General features: G+C 39.5%; 1 long non-coding RNA gene across 11 annotated transcripts in view; it reads right to left on the bottom strand.

Moving 5' to 3' along the window:
- LOC118531880 (uncharacterized) overlaps positions 1 to 24881 on the bottom strand; it is a 431257-nt gene that overhangs the window by 84899 nt on the left and 321477 nt on the right. For all 11 annotated transcript variants that reach the window (XR_013441432.1, XR_013441437.1, XR_013441435.1 and 8 more), the window contains one exon: positions 4947 to 5117. This is a non-coding gene — a long non-coding RNA (uncharacterized LOC118531880). The remainder of the gene's footprint in view (positions 1 to 4946; positions 5118 to 24881) is intronic.

Genomic DNA, 24881 nt, shown 5'->3' with positions numbered 1-24881 from the left:
ATAAATATATTGTGGATTTACATTTATATTACTTTGAAATAGAACTGAAGACAGCATAACTCCCAAATACCCATAAATTTTAAAAATAAAATTAAATTGATTTCCCTTAATGTGTTGGCTTTTTTGGTATGTGTATGGATTGTTTATTGTTGTTTTACCTAAAACTCTATCAGAGAAAGTCTAAATTTTAGTACACATAGAACATAACTAAGCATTCTAATCATTTTATTTACTCTTAATTTCTTAATTTTTTTGTCTGTCATACAGAAATCATTTTCTCCAACTACTACATCCCAAAATAACCCTCAATAGATTTATCATAATATTACTGTATGTTTTGGCAGCCATTAGAACATAGAATGAATTTAAAAGGGATATGAATATGGTGATATTTTTTAAGTCTTCCAATATTTGGTAACTCAGTTCTGTAATTTATTCACACTTGGAATATAAGTATTTAATAGGAACAGGTCAAATAAAAATATTCAAATAACTTCCTTAAACTTCCATCTCAAAATTTCTAGTATAGCAATTTTTTCAAAGTGTTTACTATAACATCAATTTTGTATTTTTAATGCTTTTATAGCAAATAGTTGATAACATTAATGATTTTGTCTAGTTAGATAGTACCTTCAATATCACTTTAAGATATTTTTAACTTCCATCCAAAGTTTTTCTTCACTATCAAATACAGTTTCCATACATGTTGAAGGCCGTATGTAGATATTTCCACTTCAGAAAATGACTTAAGAAAGAAGAAAATCGGGGCACTTGGGTGGCTCAGTCATTAAGCGTCTGCCTTCGGCTCGCGTCATGATCCCAGGGTCCTGGGATGGAGCCCCGCATCGGGCTCCCTGCTCGGCGGGAAACCTGCATCTCCCTCTCCCTCTGCCCCTGCTTGTGTTCCCTCTCTCGCTGTGTGTCTCTCTGTCAAATAAATAAATAAAATCTTCTTAAAAAAAGAAAGAAGAAAATCTTTTTTGTGGAACTGTTCTCCAAATTCAAAAAGCAAAATAGGGGTGCCCAGGAGGCTCAGTCAGTTAAGCAGCCAACTCTTGATTTCAGTTCAGATCATGATCTCAGGGTCGTGAGGTTGAGCCTCACATGGGGCTCCACACTCAGTGTGGAGTCTGCTTAAGATTCTCTCTGTCCCGCTCCCTCAGTCCCTCCCCCATTCACTCACTCTCTCTCTTTCTCTCAAATAAACAAATAAAGTCTTTAAAAAAAATAAAAGGGCAAAATAAACAACCAAAGGCCTACAAGCCTAAGAGACAGAGTGGCAGGCACATGTGGATTCAACAGTTTTCTTTAATGAATGCTATGTTAGGGGCGCCTGGGTGGCTCAGCTGGTGAAGCACCTGCCTTCGGCTCAGGTCATGATCCCAGGGTCCTGGGATCGAGCCCCGCATCAGGCTCCCTGCTCAGCCGGGAGCCTGCTTCTCCCTCTCCCACTCCCCCTGCTTGTGTTCCCTCTCTCGCTGTGTCTCTCTCTGTCAAATAAATAAATAAAATCTTTAAAAAAAAAAAAAATGAACGCCATGTTGTTTGAACCTATTGAATTATCCAGAGTCCGGACATATTGCTGGACAATCATTACCCAAACAACATGGAAAAGATGGAAATAGGGGAGCAAAAGGAAGCAAATGTGAACAAAATGAAATTGAGGGAGAAGATTAACCTGTTAAAACAAATATGCTGTAACTTCTAAGAAGCAACTGCAGAGCTTTTGTACATGATGCCTTCCAATGGTGAAGAGGTGGCACAGAAATATTTTCTTCATTAGTAAAACCAAGCTTTAAGCAGCCAAGAGTATTCTTTTGCACTTTTTATGGTGACAAGAATAGTCAGGGTGGGAGTTTAAGATTATGAGACTAATTCCGCAATCACATGTAAAGAACAGTTTCATTGTCTTACAGTCACATTTCACTCAGGACATGAAAACCCAAACTGGGGCCTAGTTTCCAACGCTCGCACTAAAGTTTTGTTTTTCCTGTTGTTTGTTTCTTTGTTCTAAATCCTTGGGGCACCTGCTGGCTCAGTCAGTAGAGTGTGTGAGTCTTGGTCTCAGGGTTATGAGTTCGAGCCCCACCTTGGGTGTAGAGACTACTTAAAAATAAAATCTTTAAAAATAATTAAATAAATAAATCCTACCCTGGTACAAGAACAATATGGTAAAAAAAAAAAAATCAAGACTTTATTGGGCAACCCTATATAATTGGAACATATAGACTGTATTTGGTCTTTGTGGTTCCAATAATCAGGAAAATGAACCTATGCAAATACATTCGTCAGGCCTCAGAAAGCAAACTTAGCAACTGACATATAAAGATACACCTTGAGCGTGACCTGAGATCCAGGCACTCTCAGTATACAGCTTAAAAGCACTTTATAAATGAAAAGTATTATTATATTTTACTGTAATCAATATGAGCAAAATCAGTAAGGTGAGGAAATAAAGGATTTGTTCCAGTGCCACTAATATAAATTTCAGTATAAATAGTAATTGAATTTTTCTGTCACCTGAAAAACTATGTACCTCTGCCTAGTACCTGAACTAATTACTTCAAAATAGTTGGATATAGTACATGTTTTATTGACCTTTAGTGAAAAGCTATGCAGCAATCTCAGAACCAACTCCAAAATTAAGAATGAAAGATAAAAATGTATATTGAAAAGAATCTTCTTTCAAATGAGAATAAAAATGAAAAACTCCAGCTTTGGTTTGGTTTCTACCAACTGAATCTCCATTGTTCCAATTATTTCTGTAGTTCCAAATCTACAACTAGATAGTCTTCCAAACTCGCAAAAACATCCTTAATCTTTTTAGTTCTCTCTCATTTCCCTGGATTCCAGGAGATTCAAAAAAACAACTACAGAGATGGAAAAGATGTTCGTTGTCTTAGCTTTGTCCACAGAGAAAGGATAGTTGAGGCCTAGAAGATAGATACTCCCCAAAGAAGGAGGAAAAGAGCAGATGTTCTGGAAATAGGAGTAACAGAACATGCACATTTAGAAAAGTGGGAAAAAAGAGTAGCGAGACAAGGAGCAGTCCAGGGGAGAGAAGACAACCCAGAATCGATGTCACAAGAGCCGACTGTTTTGAGAAGCAGGGAATGGTCAAAAATGTTGAAATCTACAGAGATGCTATGGAGAATGGACACTGAGCAAAGGCCACTGTATACGGTTAAAACAATATATTAATAATATTCTAGAACAGTCTCAGTGAAAATATACAGAATGAATTTAGATCATAAGGATATGAAGGAGACACGTAGACGTAAGATGTTGACTATTCATCCTAGAACTGTGGTAGTAAAGCAAGTACGGTAGTCCCCATTCCCCCATATGTTCCAAGACCCCCAGTGGATGCCTGAAACTGCAGAGAGTACCCAACCCTACAGACACTGTTTCTCTTCTACATACATACCTATGATCAAGTTTCATTTATAAATTAGGGCAAGTAACAGTGCTAACTAATCAAATAGAACAGTGATAACATTATGCTATAATAAAAGTTAAGTGAATGTGATATCTCTCTCTCTCTCAAAATATCATATTGTACTGCACTCTTTCCTTGGGATGATGTGAGATGATAAAATGCCTACATGAGGAGATGAAGTGAGGTGAATGGCGTAGGCACCGTGACCTAGAATATGGTGCTATTGACCTTCTGACGGTAAGTCAGGGGGAGGCTCATCTGCTTCCAGATCGTGGTTGACCACCAGTAACTGAAATTGCAGAAAGCAAATCTGCAGGTAATGGGGGACTAGTGCAAAATGCTGGGGCAGAAGCTACACTCAGATGAAAACAGATCATCGTAAGACACAATTCACATCCCTCCTCAGTTTGGGGTGCATTTATCTTTGCCCTAGATTTATCAGCTATTTACTTATTCCCTGACTTTTCATGTCATGACTATTCTAAATATAACAATCTGTGTTATTTAAAAATATGCACTGGGACTTATTCACCTAGATATAGTATGAAGTACCGATAGTGACACATTTTGAAAGAGCCCTTGAGCTACTTTTATTTAAAGGCAATTCAATGACTATGACTCTCAAATAGTAAATACATAGCACAGGTACATGCTAGTTCAATTTTCTTCACAATTATATGATACTTTTTGAACTATTATGCTTTGCACTCTGTTTTTAAAATTTCACTCAAGAGTTACATATTATTCTACTGGATTACCATAATAAATTCAAAATGAAATTGAAAAAAATACACTACAAATAAAATCCAAAGGATATTAAAATTCTATTTAAAAGGCACTGTGCAACACCATAAATTACATCCCTTTCTCCTGCACTCAGAAATAAAATTAATGAGGGGCGCCTGGGTGGTTCAGTCAGTTGAGCGTCTGCCTTCAGCTTAGGTCATGATCCCAGGGTCCTGGGATCGAGGCCGCAGAGGGCTTCCTGCTCAGCAGGGAGTCTGCTTCTCCCTCTGCCTCTGCCTCCCCCTATCCCCTTCACTGTCTCTCTTTCTCAAATAAATAAATAAAATCTTTAAAAAAAAAAACGAAAATTAATGAGAAATAGTCCCCAGATATCTCTACCAACCCCTCCTGTATGCCTATTATGTAAACTAACGGCTTCTCATTTCTCCTTGTAGGAATTTTAACTATACAAGAGCCTAAAATTTGGGTGAGTGGCCACTCGGTGACTTCTAAAAAATTCAGTCACATTATTGCTATAAGTGTACATCGATATATAATACCATAAGACAAATATATTTTATTCTATATTTTATTGTTATAGGGGGTGGGGAAAGGAGAGTGACATGGTGGCTAGGTAGAAGGAGGCACTGAGAAAGGTAAACTATCAGTTGTTACAGGGAAAAGTAAATTATAGTTGCCCATGACATTTGTCGCTAATTATAACAATCATCTTCCTAGACAACAGGAGGATAATGATACTCAATCAAGAGCAAGTACTCACAATTTCCTCTCCAAGCTCCACAGCCCCATCGGTTTCAGCTCCTCTGTCCTCCTCCAAGTGGGAACAGGATCATTCTTTCTTGAATTGGTTCTAAACCATCCTTTAACCCTTTTTTCTAGCCCATGATCAAAGAGCTCTTTGTCTTGGCATTGAGCAATCTGATTGAAAAAACTGACAAAGGAAGAGAGAAAAGAAGGAATCTATTCAAACTAGGAAGATACATATGAAGAATAAAAGCAAATTATAGACATCTAAAAACAATACATTGCCATAAATAAAATATGATGAAAGCACAGTTAGGAGTTGACTTATGCTGTGCTGAATAATTCTCAAGGCATAATATACAAGAGAATTTCTAATCTTTGTCTTGAGCCTAAAATATGTCTGAAGCTACGTACTTCAATGCTAACCCTTAAACGAAAAAACACACCTGAAAACATAATTACTGAAGACTAGACAAATACTACTCTAAATAACATTGTCCCCAATTTGCCACTACAATTTTCATGTACTTTTATATGTGTGTGAAGTATGTACTCAAAATATATACTCAATTCTCACACACTGTCTATAATAAGGGCAATTTTTGAAGCATATAAGCAAATATAAGTTAACCAGACACTTTCATAAAGCTTGAAATACCACATGGTATAATGCCCTAAATGTATAAACCAGGGAAAAGCTCCATGCTCTGATTTTGGGTTGATAAAATATAGTTATCATAGACCTCAACCACATCAAGAAATATACAGTAAATGCTGACCAGAGGTTCTCATTGTGCAATGAGGATAGATCAAAGTGAAGTAAGTTTAAATTGCAGTAGGTGCAATTTTGAGCAAACAAGAAGCAATCTTTGATATGTCAGAAAAATCTACAAAGGGTGGTAATGGATTTAGCTTGATCTGTGAATGAAAGAAACAGCCACTCATTACTGTCACCGCTATCATATTCACCATGGCCAACCCTGGCACCATCATCATCGTCAGTATTTATATTCAAAATCCCTACGTAGTCCCTAATATCATAAACAATTATCATACACTGGGTAATTCACTTGCTAGGACATGTTCAAGTAAAACAATGTTCGAGGCAGGGACAGATCCAGTTGGTGTGGGATTCGAAGCTTATACATTCTAGGGGGTCCCACTTTAAGAGAAAAATACAAAATTGTGGATACAAAATTAGGCATAAACATAAATATTTGGAATGAAAAAAATCAACTGCCACAGATTTCAGAATGTAAAAGCTGACAAATACCACAAACATTACAAACTCTAGGAAAACACATTTTTACAAATAACCTGTCAGACCAACACTGCGATAAGCTTTGCCTACATTTTCTGGCCTCAACTTCTTTGATTCCCTCTTTTGTAAAGATGCTAGAGAGCTAATTTAGTCTCTACTTGAACATGGTTTATAACATTTTCTTTCCTTTTTTTTTTTTAATTTTTATTTATTTGACAGAGAGAGAGAACGAGAGAGGGAACACAGGCAGGGGGTAGTGGGAGAGGGAGAAGCAGGCTTCCTGCGGAGCAGGGAGCCCGATGTGGGGCTTGATCCCAGGACCCTGGGATCATGACCTGAGCTGAAGGTAGATGCTTTACGACTGAGCCACCCAGGCGCCCCCATTTTATTTTCTTCTTATTAATATTTTAGAAATGACTCTTTTTGCTTTTTGATGCATTATCGGTAATTTACTTTTTTTATTTTTGCATTATCAGTAACTTAAAGTTTTGTTGATAACTTGGGAAAACTTGTCAGGTCTTTGTACACATGAGCATAGAATTTAGAACAATTTTGTGCAGACAAGGTCCTGGGTCTATAGATTTATATATTGTAAACCGTATTTTTCCTCCAATGGCCACACAGGACCATGCTCAATGCCATAGCATATGTTCCTATGGCTTTGATATTTCCCATCAAGAAGCAAGTGACAACAGTAGGCAGCAGAAGTAATCCCAGAAGTCATTCCTAAAGCAAGATGACCAGTACTGATTTGATGATACTTGAAAGCAACTATGAATCACATAAACAAATACCAATGAACCCAAACTAAACATATCCCTGGCTCAGCTTCTCTTTCTGTTATCCCTAAAAATATCATTTGACATTAAGAAATGTTTGGGGCTAGGGCGCCTGGGTGGCTCAGTTGGTTAAGCAACTGCCTTCGGCTCAGGTCATGATCCTGGAGTCCTGGGATTGAGTCCCACGTCGGGCTCCCTGCTCAGCAGGGGGTCTGCTTCTCCCTCTGACCCTCTTCCCTCTCGTGCTCTCTGTCTCTCATTCTCTCTCTCTCAAATAAATAAATAAAATCTTTAAAACAAAAAACAAAAAACAAAAAAAAACAAAAAAGAAATGTTTGGGGCTAATATTTATTATGTTGATTGTATATTAGGAGCATATATATGCATATGTCAAAATGTATTAAATTATATACTTGAAATATACTCACTTTATTGTATGTCAGTTACAAATTTGTTTTTTTTTTAAGATTTTATTTATTTATTTCAGAGAGAGAGAGAGCGTGCAAGCATGAGTGAGGGGAGGAGCAGAGGGAGAAGCAGACTCCCCGCTAAGCAGGGAGCCCAATGCGGGGCTGGATCCCATATCTCTGGGATCATGATCTGAGCCAAAGGCAGATGCTTAACCAACTGAGCCACCCAGGTACCCACAAATTTGTTTTTATAAGCAATGTATCAGTCCACATCTAATCAGGGTACAGAAAACACACAGTCGCTTGAACAGAGAAGTTTTGACAGAAAGAAAAATTGATGATTGAGTGTTGTGAGCTCTTTTCCCGGTAGCCCTGCAGGGTCCCTGTATTCTATATGAATGCATAGCATGGTATGACTAATCTAAGAGTCTTTCATAAATAAAGTTGGCATAACTCTGAAAAAAGAATAATTAACTAATGAGGACAATGATAAAGTTGTAAGGAAATTTTTTTAAAAATGTAAGTTTGAGGGAGAATATTTAAGGAGGAACAAACTTGGAAGTGGTGCCCTCCTCAAGGCTGAATGAAGACCATATTGGAAAAGTTGGTCTTACCACACACAGCATGGCAGAGAAGTTAGCTGGATTGCCTAAACCAGAGATGGTCCATGGGTGTTAAGCAGTAGGAATGAATGAGTGAATGAATGAATGAATGAATGACCAACCTCTCCCAGTTGCAGGTGAAACAATGCTGGTGAATGAGAGCACAAAAGGAGTCAACAATGAAAAGAGGAACCCTATTACACTGTTGGTAGGAATGCAAGCTGGTACAGCCACTCTGGAAAATGGTATGGAAGTTTCTCAAGACGTTAAAAATACAGCTACCCTACAACCCAGCAATTGCACTACTAGGTATTTACCCCAAAGATACAGATGTAGTGAAAAGAAGGGCCACATACACCCCAATGTTCATAGCAGCAATGTCCACAACAGCCAACCTGTGGAAGGAGCCAAGATGCCCTTCAACAGATGAATGGATAAAGAAGATGTGGTTCATATATACAACGGGATATTACTCAGCCATCAGAAAAGATGAATACCCACCATTTGCAATGATGTGGATGGAACTGGAGGGGATTATGCTAAATGAAATAAGTCAAGCAGAGAAAGTCAATTATCATATGGTTTCACTCATATGTGGAACATAAGGAATAGCGTGGAGGACCACAGGGGAAGGGAGGGAAAACTGAATGGGAAGAAATCAGAGATGGAGACAAACCATGAGAGACTCTGGACTCTGGGAAACAAACTGAGGGTTACAGAAGGGAGGGGGGTGGGGGGATGGGATGATGGGTATTAAGGAGGGCACATGTGGTGATGAACACTGGGTGTTATATGCAACTAACGAATCGTTGAACACTACATCAAAAATTCAGGATGTATTACATGTTGGCTAATTTAACATAATAAAAAAATATTAAATAAATAAATAAAGGAGTCAAGAATGGAGCTCCAGTGGCACAATCGGTTGGCGTGCAGCACTTATACAAAAGGAGTCAAAATGTTAGGGGTCACACTCACTGAGGGGGTGCTGTGCAGCAAGAGATATGCAGTGTCTTGTCAGGAGGACTGTGGAGAATGACCCTACGGGATACAAATGGGAAGAGGTTGGTGGGATGTTGTGTAGAGGAGGTTGGAGTGTTGGAACCCTGTTGACCAAAAGGCCTGAGTGACACCTGGAGAACATGGCGTCCACCTCAGCAGAACCACAGTGAGGGCAGTGGCCAGGGCAGTGAGCTTTCTGAGGAACTGAGTCCTCTGTGTGTGTTACGGGGGCCGTGAGATGCTGACAACCGTACAGCAGGGGAAAGGGACAACACAGCACAGACTGGAACTGTCGAGTCTGCAATTGTGAAAGAGTTGAAATGTTACCAGCCTGCCACAGAGGTCTGTGTGTGTGTGTAGGTGTATGTATACAGAAATATGTGGGGGTGTGCATGTGAGCGTGTGAGATCTCTTGTTCGGGGAATAGACATTTTATATCCGGAGCAGTGGGTGTCCCTTCCTCATGATTCAATTCTTCCATACGGCGACTTGGTGGAGCATCACGTGCTCTATTTCCACATGTGGAAATTGTTCCAAATGAAAATTCAGGATGATGTAGTACAACACATGTACCCTGTGTGTAAAAATGAGCCTTGCACCACAGGAAAGGAACTCTAAAATTATGAAACTCAAAGCATATACAGAGCTGCTGACACACCAGCCATCCTCCCCTTTAGAGACCTTTGCTCCAGAATATAAACAAATCCTCTCTGGAGATCCCCAAATCTCCCCTCTATATAACCACCTGGAATATAAACAAATGTAAACAAAATGGCTCTGGGGAGATAAATCACTATCTCTCCCTGGATATCTCTATCTTTATAGTTCTATTCAATCATCCTTTAACTCGGGTGCCAGAGTTCTTTGCTCAAAAGCCCTCACTGCAAAAATGTGAAAATATACACAGAGCATTGACTCCCAACAGGAACCAGGAAGAAAATTCACTCCTCTATAGTGTCCCCCAGTGACTTCTTTTGACAAAGCTTATTATCACGCTTGCTGCAAAGGAGAAAAGTTTAAAGCTCCATTCTCACAGAGCAGGTAAAGAAGAGTTGATTTTGAGCTGAGAGGTAATAAATTGATCACTGGAACACCTAATAAAAATATTATAAACTTTACGCCTGTAAGTTTGAGAAGTAGATGAAATGAACAAATTCCTTAAAAGACACAAACTACTAAAGGTCACACAAGAGGACACCGTCTGTAGAGCACTGTATCAATTAAGAAATTTAATTTGTAATTTAAAATCTTCCCACAAAGAAAATTCCATATCTAACGGCTTTATAGGCCAGTTCTTTCAAAACTGAAGGGAGAAATAAATACTTTCCAACTCATTCTGTGATAATAGCATTATACTGAATCCAAAATCAAATGCATTACAGGAAAAGATAACTATAGACCAGTATCCCCCATGAACACAGATGCAACAAGTTTTTAACATTTTAGTAAATCAAATCCAACCGTGTGTATAGATAGATAGATAGACAGACAGATAGATAGCAATATATAAGTATATTTTAAAGATAATGCATCATAACTAAGTGGAGTTTATCCCAGAATACCAGTCTGGTTTAACATGAAAAATCAATGTCATTCACCGTATTAACTGATAAAGACATATACATACAATTTCAATAGATGCAGAAAAAATAATTTGGCAAAACCCAAATCCATTCCTGGTTTAAAACAAACAAACAAACAAACAAACAAAAAACACAACTTTCAGGAAAGTAGCACCAGAAGGAAACTTCTTCAACATGATAATAGACAGCTACAAAAAATGTACAGCTAACGTATTTAATGTTAAGTATTGAGTGCTTTTCCCCTAAAATCTGAACAAAGAAATGGCATCTGCTTTCACTACAACTCATCATTTTACTGGAGTTTAAGCCAGTGTAATAAGATAAGAAAAAAGAAATAAAAATCATCCAGATTGAAAAGGAAGAAGTTAAACTACCATTAATCCCAAATGACAAGATCATCTATGTAGAAAATCCTGTGAAATCTACCCCCAAAAATCTAGAACTAAAAATTGGGTTTAACAAGGTCATGAGATTCAAGATCAATACAAAAAAAAAAAAAAAAAACTACTATAATTTTATAGACTGTTAATAAATATTCAAAAGTTGGAATTGAAAGAAGTGATACCATTTAGACAAGTGTCAAAAACAGGAAATATTTAAATATAAGTATGACAAAGATATGCAAGACCTGTACACTGAGAAATACAGAACTTTGCAGAGAGAAAGTAAAGAACACCTAAATAAATGGAGAGATGCAATGAGTTCACAGATCAGAAAACTCAATATAATCAGATTACCAAATCTCCTCAAATTGATGTAGAGATTCAGTGTACTCCCAATAAAAATCTCAGCAGGCTTTCTTGTAGGAATTGACAAAGGGACTCTAAGATTTCTGTGAAAATTCAGAAGATCTAACATATCCAAAACTACTTTGGAAAAAAAAAAAAAAGAACAAATTCGAAGGATTTATACTGTCTAACTTCAAGACTTATTATAAAACTATAGGAATCAAGACAATGTGGGGGCGCCTGGGTGGCTCAGTCGGTTAAGCGGCTGCCTTCGGCTCAGGTCATGATCCCAGGGTCCTGGGATCGAGTCCCGCATCGGGCTCCTTGCTCAGCAGAGAGCCTGCCACTCCCCCTGCTTATGCTCTCGCTCTCTCTCTCTCTCTCTCTGTGTCAAATAAATAAATAAAATCTTTAAAAAAAAAAAAGACAATGTGGAATTAGCATACGGAGAGATAACCATATCAATGAAACAGAGTAGTTTATTTCAGAGAGAAACCCACACACGTGGTCAAAAGCTTTTTAACAAAGTTTTAAGGGAGAGAAAGAACAATATTTTAACAAATCGTGCTGGAATAATCAGATATTTACATTGCAAAGAATAAAAAATAACTTTGAGCCATTCGTAATACCACATTCAAGTTTGCAGAGGAATTACAATGGGAAACAACACAATATTTTGCAGTGGTGTTATGGTTAATAATTTGGTTTTGGTGAGGGATTTTGTGTATATCCATATATCAAAACATAGCAAATCGTATACTTAAAATATGTGCAGTTTGTTGAATATCAATTATACTTCAATAAAGCTGCTTTAAAAGCTCATACATTTATCTATGCTTAACAATTAAATGTCTTTTTAACACATGGTTCACATACACGAGTGCATATCAGATATATTTAACAGAGACTTGTATTCATAAAACAGAATTGCTATTGTCATCATTGTTGCTTCTGATCGCAAGTTTATACTAACACTTCAAAAAAGATGAAATACTTCCACATGTGCAAATAGTGTTCCAAGTGAAAAAGCGCTGTTTGGTGGAAATCAAGAAGAGATTTTGTGTGCTTGGGCCTACTATCCATATCGCTGGGCTTCATTTAGTTGGAGAGAATAACAGAGCTGACTGGCCACCAAAGAAATACTATCATCACCACAGATACCTCCCCAGTTGTTCTCACTGAGGATCAGCTAGGACCTTGACCCCAGTTTCAGAAATGTGAACTCCCATAATTTGATCTATGAAACAGTAGAATAAATCAGACTCCCAACAGTAAGGGATTTTATTTATTTCTTTTAAAAGATTTTATTTATTTATTTGAGAGAGAGCAAGTGAGAGAGAGAGAGAGAGAACACGCAGGGGGAGGGAGAGGGAGAAGCAGACTCCCAACTGAGTAGGGAGCCTGATGCAGGGCTCCATCCCAGGACCCTGGGATCATGACCTGAGCCGAAGGCAGACACTTAACCGACTCAGCTACCCAGGTGCCCCAACTGTAAGGGATTTTAGATAGCATCTAATCAAACCCTTTATACTCTAAGTGAAGAAACTGAGGTCAAGAGAGATGAAATGACCCGTCCAAGTCTTGGTAATGGCAGAGTCAAGGATCCCAGGATTCTTATGACCAAATCCTGTGCCTTTTTCTTACCACCCCAGCATCATCCTTTGAGAACTTTTCCCCCAAAATACCCATTAATCATATCCATATAGAAAAGCACCTTTTTACATTTTGCTTTATTTAAGTACATTTTTGTTTAATCATAATGAAAAATATCCCTGCAATCTTTTCTATTGTCAAACCCATCTGCAGACTCCAGATTTGACCTTTTGGAAAATTAGCTATTTAATTTATACACACTCGGGACAATGTCCCCCGATTTGGTTCCTATCTCCTTCTAACTCATTTTTCATTATCCATGGCAAAGACAATAGTCTCTGTCCTTCATCTAGAATAACTGTTTTGAAACCCTCTTTTAAAATAAAAGCACCAGGTTAAGAGTAGTTTCTATAACAACAGACTCTTTAAGTATAAGAAAAATATGCAAAATCCCAGGGACCTCTTAATCATATTAGTACAATCCAGGTAGAATTAAATTAATTTTATATTTAAATACTCCTTTTTTTTCTTTCTGATTTCAAAAGCATTTTATGTTCACTAAAGAAACTGTAGAAAACAGAGAAAAGCTTTAGAAAGATAAAAATTACCCATAAACTGATTAACTAGCTATAGCCACTTTTAATATTTGGCATTTACTCAATTGTTTAAGTAGATAGATACACATATAACCAAAGGTATTTAACTAAAAAGCTACAGATATAAGTCCTATCACATATAAATTTTGTATCTTTTTTTCAATTTACATAATAATCCTTTTCCCACCACTAAAAGTATTTGTAATACTGTTAAGAAATGCACATTGTTCAACCACGTTGCTATATTTATTATTTAATCTTTCTCTCACTGCTGGACCTATATGTACTTTTCAAGCTTAAGTGAGGCCAATTATGTGCATGTCAATCTTTATTAGCATTTCTGATTTTTCTTCATAGGATGTATTTCTGGACAACATTTTTTAAAGGTTCAAAATTTACCAATAATACATGATCACATAAGCTAATTCAAGCCTACATAAAGTTCTTCTTTATTTTTAATTTTTTTTATAAAGTTCTTCTTTGAAAGGAATGTGTGCCAAGTGCACTTGGAAAGTAAGAATGGAATGCATATAAAATGTCTTTTCCATGCATAAGTAGCTAGCAGGAAGAGCAGCTAATTTTAAACATTTTGCCTTATTTCCCTTTATAGTAATAGTGGAATAATATTTGCACACAGATTCCCAGTATCTGGACATTATGGTGGATTTGAAAGTGAAAAACTGTCATTGCCTAAAAGACTAGTTCCTAGAAGATCTATTTAAGATAAATTTTTAATAAAGGCATCAGCACATGGTGTCACCATGGTGATAAAAGGAAGCTGGGAATACCATCTGATGGAATATAGGTTGAATAAAAAATAGGTTGGTGATACAGTAGAAGAGGTTCGGCCAAAGAAAGGATCAGAAGCAAAAGCAGAGGGTGTCTCTAATGAAGGGGAAAAAAATCAAGAATCACAGGGGTATTCGCTTCCAATTAAATCATGTAGACGCCACATTTAGTTTTCTCTCGCAGTTTGTGTCTAGTTATTAAACCTCGGGCTAGCTAAGCAGTCCACAGTTCATCTTCCTGGCCATCAGTGAGCAAATCTCAAAAACAAGAGACAAAACGATCTTTCCCAAGGACGCTTCTTACAGTGCACCGCGTGGCTTTGTTGTTGCGAACGCTAATTCTATCAGGGCCCAGGGATGGAAATGGGTGAGCCTGCTTCTTCACCTCAAGCTGCTGGCTACACTCAGACATTCTCAAGGTATAATCAGACCACGGCCTAAGAAGATAGAACAAAAGAGGGCTTTAAAGAAAAATAATGATTCTTTCCCCCTGCTCATTCCTGGGGCTGACAATCTGTGGGGATGTTGTTTGGGCATAATTAGCTGGAGAAAATGTTCATTATGGTTTTGTTTTTTTTTTTTCTCCCCTTCGAAGGAGAGGCAGAATAGGAAGATGGCAAGAACGTGGGCCTGACTGCTGTGTCTTTCACTTTACAGAAATCTGTGATCGGGACAAAGGTGCTTAAAATTTCTCCAAGTCTCAGCTTCTTCGTCTGTCAAATGAGGTTAATGCCTCACAGAGCTATCGTCAGGATTAAAGCACCTAATAGGGCACTTAGTACATAATGAACACCTGAGAAATTATAGTATGCATTATTATTAGTGTTCTGTATGGATGAGCTTGGGAGATACGAAAATATTTCCGAAGTATCATTAATTTATAATCATATGGTACAAAGGGGATCAAAAGCTAAGACGGTATGATAGTTACTAGGGAGAAAAATTTTTAGTCAATGCTCTTTTATTTTTCTTAAATATTTCAATTGTGCTTGCCTGAAATACATCGGCCAACATACACATCAACTTGCAGACTGAGGATTCTACCACAATTATTTTCAGCCCCTGGAATTGTGCTCTCTCAGCCTAAGAAGGAAATATGCACAAATTTCTGTTTAAAATGATGTACTAGGGGCGCCTGAGTGGCTCAGTCGTTAAGCGTCTGCCTTCGGCTCAGGTCATGATCCCAGGGTCCTGGGATCGAGTCCTGCATCGGGCTCCCTGCTCTGCGGGAAGCCTGCTTCTCCCTCTCCCACTCCCTCTGCTTGTGTTCCCTCTCTCGCTGTGTCTCTCTCTGTCAAATAAATAAATAAAATCTTTAAAAAATAAAAAAAATAAAATAAAATAAAATAAAATAAAATGATGCACTAAATCAGTACTTCCCACACATTAATGTTCATACGAAGTCACCTGGGGATCTTGCTAAAACACAGATTTGGAATCAATGGGTCCAGGGTGGGTCTTGAGATTCTGCATCTCTAACAAGTTCATAGGTGATGCTGAAGGGCTGGCCTACACACCACACCCTGGGGCAAGGGACTAAACCAGTGGCTCTCCACTGGGAGTGATTTGGGGCCCCCAGGGGCCATTTGGTAATGCCTGGAGACATTTTTGGTTGTTACAGCTCGGGGGAGGTACCGCTGCTGTCTCATGGGCAGAGGCCAGGGAGGCTGTTGGACATTCTACAAGGCCCAGGACAGTCCCAGCCACAAAGAATTATCATCGTCCAAAATGTCAGTATTGTCCAAAATATCAGTAGTGCCAAGGCTGAAAAACTCTGGACTAAACAAACCTATGGATCTTCTCCACTTAATGTAAACATATTGTCATGAGGAATAAAATATATTGTGTTTTATTCATACCTAGGTTTAGAAGTCAGAGGAAGAAAGGAAGGAAGGAAGGAAGGCAGGAAGGAAGGAAGGAAGGAAAAAAGGAAGGAAGGAAGGGGTGGATGTAGGGAGGGAGGAAGAAACGTTGGTGGAGGTGGGGGTGGGGTTGGAAACATTAAAAATATGTGTTCAAACCTAAATAATGAACCACAATGGGAGCCATAGAGCCCACCATGGGTCATCCCAACCTGATAGACCCCTCAGGGTTGGGGCGATAGTTCTGGCACGTGGATGATTTGGAAGCCCAGATCCTGGGCATAAATGAGGAGCAGGCAGGCATGAGGTCCACAATGCTGTCTGCCCTGAGTAGACAGACACAGACAGCTGCCTGGACAGAACAGGAACCCAGTGCCTGATGATCACAGGTGTGGGGTCTAGGTTCCCCCCCTGTAGAGACAAAGGACAAACCCCATGAAAATGACTCTACAATCTAGGCAGAAGAACACTCTCTCGAATTACCATTTCTAAACTGATACTCTCCTCCATTGGCATTTGACAAATTATTATTTCACAAACTAAGTTTTGATTGATAGAATGAAACCTACCAACATGTTTACCAATAATTTTTTTTCTCTGAATTTTCTTTTAGATTCATCAAGGAATTTATTTTTAAAGGTTGCCTTGAAGATTTCACAAAGATATTTTCATTAGCAAAATCGTAATCAACACCAGCTCTATTAAGAATTTAATTGACCCACTTGGGGAATCATTCATGTAACAAAATAATTTATCTTAGGGCAAGAGAGGGAGATAAAAGACAGAGGTTGGAGTTTAAACAGGAGACAAATCAAAATTACAGAGAGGGTTTATCACTTCTAAATGGTATGGGTAACATTTCTTGGAAAGAAAAAATGAGCTACTATTCTGAATGCAAAACTGATCTCAGTGGAAACCTGAACGCCACCTTACACTGGGGGACGTTTATCTGATATCATGGGACCTCCAGGCGACCGCCATACCACCCTGAATGTGCCCAATCTTGACTGATACCCTGGCACTTCCAAGGCATCCAAACAGGGCAGTCTAAAATCTGGGTAACAGGCTCCCTGTCTCAGCTTCTCCAACAGAAACATAAGGTACATCTCCCGTGTCTGATGTTGGTGTCATCAGAGGGATAAAAATGAACTCGTCCACATACATCCTGGTAGATCATGGACACTATCAACACTTGAATTTGGAGGAAGCTATACTTTTTGGTTTTTCACATAAGATCAAAATATTTTTAGAACAGCCTCAGACAAAAAGGAGAGTATCAGTGTAATTCAGAAATCTGGAGAGTAACAACATTGTGTGTGTGCGCACATGTGTGTGTAATGCAAAGTTTGAAGACTGTATCTATATAGATTAACTTCAGTAAGGTCCGGAAAATATAAAAATGTTATCTCCTTTATATACTCTGACCTTTCTCCAATTTCCAAGCCAGCTAATCAGTATTATTAAGCACATATTACATTGCATAATAGGACCAGGTCTGTAATCAAATGCTATGATGGAAAAAGGCCTAAATTCCTTTTAAATGACACAGAATGAAGGTCCTGGGAGTGAATCATCCGTGCTGATTTTTTTTTCTTTTATTCTAATCCACTGAGAGAAAGGGAGTGAAAAGACCTCAGAGAAGCTGTGCCTTCTTCACTTTATCTTATGTTGTGTGATGGGAATGTAGAAATAGCCTCATTTTAAAATGTTTTATGAGCTTACCCCCATTGGTTAATAACAGTTGTGGGCGGTCTCTGAAATTTATCCAAACTTCCTAACTGAGGAAAGGAAGAGAGCTCTACGCTAATTAAAGTGAAATGTGCCTCCCTTGTCACATAACACTGATTTTTCTTTGAAATGGTCAACTTCAAGTCCAAGGAAGCCCCCAACAGAAACAGAATCACTTCCCTAAAGCGGGAGATTCTTCAGCGCCCTAGTAAATCTGTCTTTATATCCACCCGTCCACACCTAGCTCTCCTATAATTAAATCAAGAGACATAGGAGTCAGTCTAACTGCTATCTCCAAATCCTAAATGAATTCTTTGAGTGGTCTTTGTAGGAGAATGTGGGGCTTTTTAAAAGGAACGCTTACAGGGAGGCGGCCGCACCTTATTTACAAGCTGGGCGCAAAAGCAGGTTTAGAGCTGTGTGTCAACACCAACCATTGTTCCCATTTGAGTACAATTTTCATGATATTTTTTAAGAATGTAAAATGAAGTGAGTTGGAACATGCAATTCTAATTCCTTTCGGGGCTTATCACTCTTCAAACATTCAATAGCCACCCTTAATACCATTACCTCTGGGACAACATTTGAGCAGGGGCCCCGCAATCTAACAACAAGAGACCGCGAGAGCAGGACTGTGGTTTAAAAGCCTGGTTAAAGATTAACACAAACAGTAATAAGAAGGTTCTTTAGGAAAGAATCAGGACAGCTGCAGCTGAATCCCAGCTACCTGCTGAGGGTTGCTAGGCAACATGGGCCTACCATTGGCCCAAGGGTGTTTTACTTTACAATTAGGATTTTTGAAGGGGAAGAGGGGGAAGGGGGGGTGATTCCTAGTGCAACTGATGTAGAGCCATATATAGATACGCGTTGTTGTGTTATTTTTTTTAATAGGAAAATGGTGTCACTCAGTTCGTTCAAAGGTAGGATACTCACGATAAAAGCGGATTTCTTTTTTTGTATGTAACTGACAAAAATCTAGCAATAACATGGAGTTTTAAAAGTGACATTTTGACTCTAAGGGAGGAATTATTTGCAATTTGTTTTGAACAGAAGCTTAGTTCATGTCAGATGTGAACCTCCAGACAATCATTAGTTTAAACTGCCTGCTATGTGTTTAAAAATTTCAGTCAATTTAGAGCTGATCTGAATTGCAAATGTGATGATAATAAGCCATTAGGGAACTGCCTATCTTTTTTTTTTCCCCTTGCACTTACAACCCTCTGCTTTAAGAAGCTCCAACTACACTGAAATATGAAAATATCATTTTAATCATGCGCATTGTCAACAAACATAGAAAGGCCAGAGACTCAGAAGTGGGAAAGTGGCATTCAGAGGCTGGAAACAAGAAACTGGACAAGAAAGAAGAAACAGATATAACCTTTACTTTAAATCATATACAGTAGTAAGATTTTCCAAAAAAACAAATATTCCATTTCGTTGGTAATGCAACACGCATCTCCGAGCCCAACATCTGGATAAAATTTATTTTCTTTGGATTTTGGAATTAGAGAACATTAGCCCAAACCTTTTATGAGGTCACTTGGGAAATCAAGAGAAGAGCTTCTATGGTCAGATTTCAGCTTGCAGTATAAATAATGAGTTTTTAAGGGTGCTTATCAATAAAAATTCTTCTTTAAATAGCCTATTTCGGTTTTCTAAAACATTACGGCTTTCCGTGGTCTCAAAATCATCAATATCGAGAGGTATTTTATTCTCCCAAAGATGTTCCGGTTCAGAGGCTTACACATTAGCACAAAAATTAGATAATGAAAAATTTCAGTCAATCCTTGGATCTATCCATGGGCAGCTATATATTTCATTGACCAGAGGAGCATGGAATTGGGGGGAAAAAAGAGGTGAGCTCCCCATATTTTCAGTGTGTAATTTTCTTCATTCTTAGATGTCTGTTTATTAAATCATCTGATTTCCAAGCAAAGAAGACCATTGCAAAGAAAAGGCTGATAACTGATCAACCAGCCATACGAAATCACTTAGCATAACTCTTAACCAACACCCACTTCTACCCCTTTGAATTCACTAAAATTTGGCATTTGGCTTTGTTTCAACTGTATGAATAGGACCCCAGAAGTTTCATCTCTACCAGTTGCCAAAATCTTTGGGAAATATGGAAACTTATGAGTAATGCATTCATGACATGTTTTCTCTCAACAAGTTAAATATTTGCTATGATAAAGTGTAACATCATTGGTAAATATAGCACAAAACAATAGAATTTGAGACCCAGGGGGAAGATCTTGGTTAGAATTTAACCCCAGTGGGCCTTCATCATCCAGAAGGTCAGGGCTCTGGCCAATCCCAATGTTTGTTTATATCCTTGAGAATGAAAGATAAGAGCAGGAACTCTGGGAGGTCAGGTATATTGGGGAAAGGGGAACATTTCAAGTGTCAGCTTTTAGGCCCTGTCTGGACTCTACAAAAACAAAAAATTTTTTAAAAGAAAAAAATTTTCAAAAATAACAGCCTTTCTTTTCCATACAGCATCACTTCACTTGATTTTAAATGATAACTCTGAACGATCATTTGATCATTCGCATAGGGAGAGGCTTCAGCTCTGTCTCAGCCAGAAATGTGAAGTAGAAATGTAGCCAATCATGCATACAAATTAAGAAGGTGAACCCAAGTCAGAGAAGGGATGCTCCTCAGCCACATGCATCTTGTCCTTATTCAGTCCCCCACTCCTTCACTCAACCAATATTTATTGAGCCTCCTTGGTGGGCAAAGAATTGCTCTGGGCGTGACAGTATAAGGATGAATTAGACCATGGGTCCTGCCCACCTGGAATTTGTCAAGAGAAACAAAGCCTTCACATGAATAAACATGATAAAAGATGGAGGTGAAAAATGTCAAAAGGCAAGGTGCGGGGAGGTAGGCATCGGTGGGCCGATTTGGGGGCAGTGTTTATAACCATGGCTGTGGAATCAGAAAGACTCCAGGTGCAACCGTTCTCTGCATTTGACAGAGATGGAGCAAATTTCAGTCTTCTATGCAAAGCTGTTTTAAATCTCCTCTACTCTCTGAAACCTCTAACTCACCACGCTTCCCCTCCCTTGCAGTAAATGACCTCAATTCCCATCCTGCAGAGAAAATGGAATCCATCAGCTGGAAACCCACTCAGCTTCCTGCCACCAGCCTACACACCCAACAGCATCCAAACCCATCACACTCCCTCTTCCCTCCCACAGGCTTGTGGTCCCGTGTATTCTGAAAGGCCAATGCAACCGTCTCTGCTTTAGATCCCATCAACTTGCCACCTTTCTCCTCAGAGCCTTTATTGATTACTTCCCTGATCCTCTCCTGTAACTTCAAATGCTCCTCTTTGCTGCCTAATACCCATTGGCATTTAAAAGCATACAAGTGTCTACTATCTTAACAACAACAACAAAAAACTCCCCCCAAAATCTCTTTCTCTTTCTATAGATGCTATACTCTTTGCTCTGTCTTCTCTGGTCACCCCTTGTCACGTATACTTATTTCAATTAAGTCAATTAAAAGTAAATAAAATTTAACACTCCATTCCTCAGGGGCTCTAGCCACAACTCAAGTGACTCATGATGACCACAGAGAAGAGTGTAAACTTAGAACCTCTCCCTCATCGTGTAAGTTTTACTGCTAGATTTTGCCTTCTTTCCGTTCCTCCTCCCTCTTTAGCCAAGCTACACTGGCAACTTCCTCTGTGCTGACATTACACTCTTACCCCTCTTTACTCCTCAACTCACAGCAATCTGACTCGTCCCCACTCCTGCACTGAAGCTGCTCCCGCCAACGTCATCAACCCCACATGCAACTCAAAAGCAGACACATGTCCTGGATCTTCGCTCTCTTGACTAATCTATAGCTATCAGGTACCAAGGACAACTATTTAAGAGAGTCTCATTCATTTCTTATCAGACCCCACACTTGGGGTTTTCCCTCACCTCTGACTGCCCCTTCCTAGTCTCTCTAGACCTCTCAGCTGAGCTACACACCATATACACATGAACGGTGGGACATTTGAACCTCCTATTCGGTATGGCCCCAAATTAAGCTCATTTCCCATGTGCCACTCCAGAAATCTGTTCCTTTTCCTTTGAAGCCTACAGCATCGAGTGGTATCATTTTACCCAAGGTACAATTGCAAACTTCATTCTTGCACACAATCACTTACAATTCCAGTGGTTTCTTCCTTTTGTTTGTCTAGGCATCCCTCCTCATCCCGAATTCATCCCACCCTCCCCTCTCACGCAAATTACTACTACAGTCTCCCTGTGCGCCACTGGATTTCCCACTGGGGTCAAAACTATCTTTAAAACAAACCAAACAAAAAAAAATAACCAAGTTGGCTTGACTCTAGCTTCTCTACAAGCTCTCAATGGTTTCTAATTACCCTTAGGATAAAGTCCAAGTGCTTTACATGATCAGGGAATCCCTGCCCTCCCTCTCTCCTCTACAGCACACTAAGTTCAAACTACACCTAACCATCCCTGAATGTTCCATGGGCTGCGTGCCGTGGACACTCTCCCTCACCTTGGGTCTTTGACTGGAGTACTATTACCACACCCAACCTCTTAAGTTTGCTTATCCTCAAGGTCTCATTTTTTATGTTATTTCTCTGAGGAAGTCTGCCCAACCCCATATGTCTAGGATAGGGGTCCTACCATTCTGATACTTTTTGCTGAACAATAAAACACCTCAAATATAATGGTTTATACACCCAATTTATTTGGCCCAGGAATTTAAGACGGGTTCAGCTGGGTATTGCTGGCTCAGGAACTCTCCCATGGTTGCAGTCAGAAGGTGGCTATTGCTAGAAAAGCAGCAGGGACACAACCATTAGGGTCTGGCCGGACATCTCACGCTGTCCATAAGGTCGCAAGAGCTCTCAGTGTGGTCTCTCGACTTGAGCTAGTTTGAGCTTCCTCACAGCGTGCATGTCTTGGGACAGATAGGCCCTTTATACAGCAGCTGAAGACTTCAAGGGGAGAAGTTCCAACAAGGAAGGCGGAAGCCATGATGCCCTTCCTGGCCTCACCTCAGGACTCACACCACCACCAGTCATAAGCCAGCTCAGGCTCAAGGGGGAGAAGCACAGATGTCAGCCCTTTAAGGCAAAGTCACACTGGCAGCAAGGTCTCACTGTAGATGAGCAAGCATGATGGAGGACATCGTTGCTGCTTCTTTAGAAAATGCACTCTGCCACACTGGCCTACGTTTTTTCTACAGCACTCAGTATTTTTTTTTTTTTTAAGATTTTTTTATTTATTGACAGAGACAGACAGCAAGATAGGGAACACAAGCAGGGGGAGTGAGAGAGGGAGAAGCAGGCTTCCCACGGAGCAGGGAGCCCGATGTGGGGCTCGATCCCAGGACCCTGGGATCATGACCTGAGCTGAAGGCAGACGCTTAACGACTGAGCCACCCAGGTGCCCCTCAGTATTCTTAACATAGTACTAAACACACGCTGCTGTAATTTTCTGTGTGTATTTTTAGTCAGTACTATTAAGTACCATCATTTTACAGCTGAGGATTGAGGCTCAGAAAAGTGAGGTAATCTGACAGAGATCACCTATCCAATAAATGAAGTCATGGAGTCTGGACTGGGGCTCAAGACTCATGGAGCATTCTGTCCAAATCACATTGTTCTCTGAAGAGCTTGATACACCTCTCAACCTTTGGAATGTAACACCTATGTTTACACCTCACCCCTACTAAAATCCAGTGATCATTAAATTTGAAGAGCGCGGTTTGAATGAGCCTGGTACCTGGAGGCTCCCTGCTGTTGGCGTGGACACACAGTGTGGTCACAGAAGATCAAAGGCAAGGCTGCTCTGCTGCACTCGGCGCTACAGCAGTCCTAAAACAGCAGCTTCCGGATGAATGCACATGCATGTGCTGCATTAACAGACATCACTATTTTGCACATATTCCCCTAGCTTCAGTTCTACCACCAGATCACATTTCAAGTGCTCAGAGTCTGCGAGGTCTCTGAGCCTATACTTGCCCAGGGTACCATTGAAGGCATCTTATCCTTTTTCTAGTGCATCCCCTGCTACAATTTTAGGATTCCCGGGGTCACAGAAATGGATCCTCTTGGAGACTTGCTTGTTGCCCTGCCCAGAGTGGGTAGAAGCTCAGAGGCACCTCTCAACCCCACCTCAGAAACCATGGACTTCAGGAAAGTAGGCTCATTGCCTTGGCTGTCTCCAGCAAGGTCTCACTGTAACCTATGAAGCAACCTCTTTGTCATGGCCACCCTCTCACCTTCTACTAGCGGGGCCACTCGGATGCTCATCTCTAAAACTCGAAGTTCCATAACCTACAACCAAAAAATACCTTCTTAAGTACATTAAGATGTGAAGTTTTATCCGGCTTGGGCTAGTATGGCCAGGAGAAGGTAATTTATCTCCTCCTGAAGAGATTTATTTCCTCCTTCTTCATCTTCCTCACGCCTTAGAGTTTTAGACTTTTTTTAAAACTCAGCATTGAAATACAGTTGACATGGAATGTTATAGGAGTTTCCAGTGTATAACATAGTGATGGGACGATTCTCACAGTTTAGCACTCTAAGTGTAATCACCACACAATGTTATTACAATGTTATTCACTATATTCCCTCTGATGTACTTTTCGTCTCCATGACCTATTTGTTTTACAACTAGAAGTCTGTACTTCTTAATCCCTTTCACCGATTTCACCCATCCTCCCACCCACCTTCCCTCTGGCAACCATCAGTTTTCTCCCTGTATTTAAGAGTCTAGTTTTTAAATTTTTTAATTCCACATACAAATGAAATCATATATTTGTCTCTCTGACTTATTTCATCTACCCCATGCTTTAGAATTCTTAGCCTCCTCCATTCCAGACACACATCTGCTGTTGAAGAAGTCCCTTTCCCTAGTCCATGCCTGCGTTAGCTACCATTCCAAGATTGGTCACTGGCCCAGGATTGTGGACAATGGGAATTATACACCATAGTCCAGAGAGACAATCACATCCATAATAATATGAACTTAGTATTTAAA

The sequence above is a fragment of the Halichoerus grypus genome, chromosome 9, assembly GCF_964656455.1.
Source record: "Halichoerus grypus chromosome 9, mHalGry1.hap1.1, whole genome shotgun sequence".
Classification (NCBI taxonomy): Eukaryota; Metazoa; Chordata; class Mammalia; order Carnivora; family Phocidae; genus Halichoerus; species Halichoerus grypus.
This window is presented reverse-complemented; position numbering and strand designations above follow the sequence as displayed.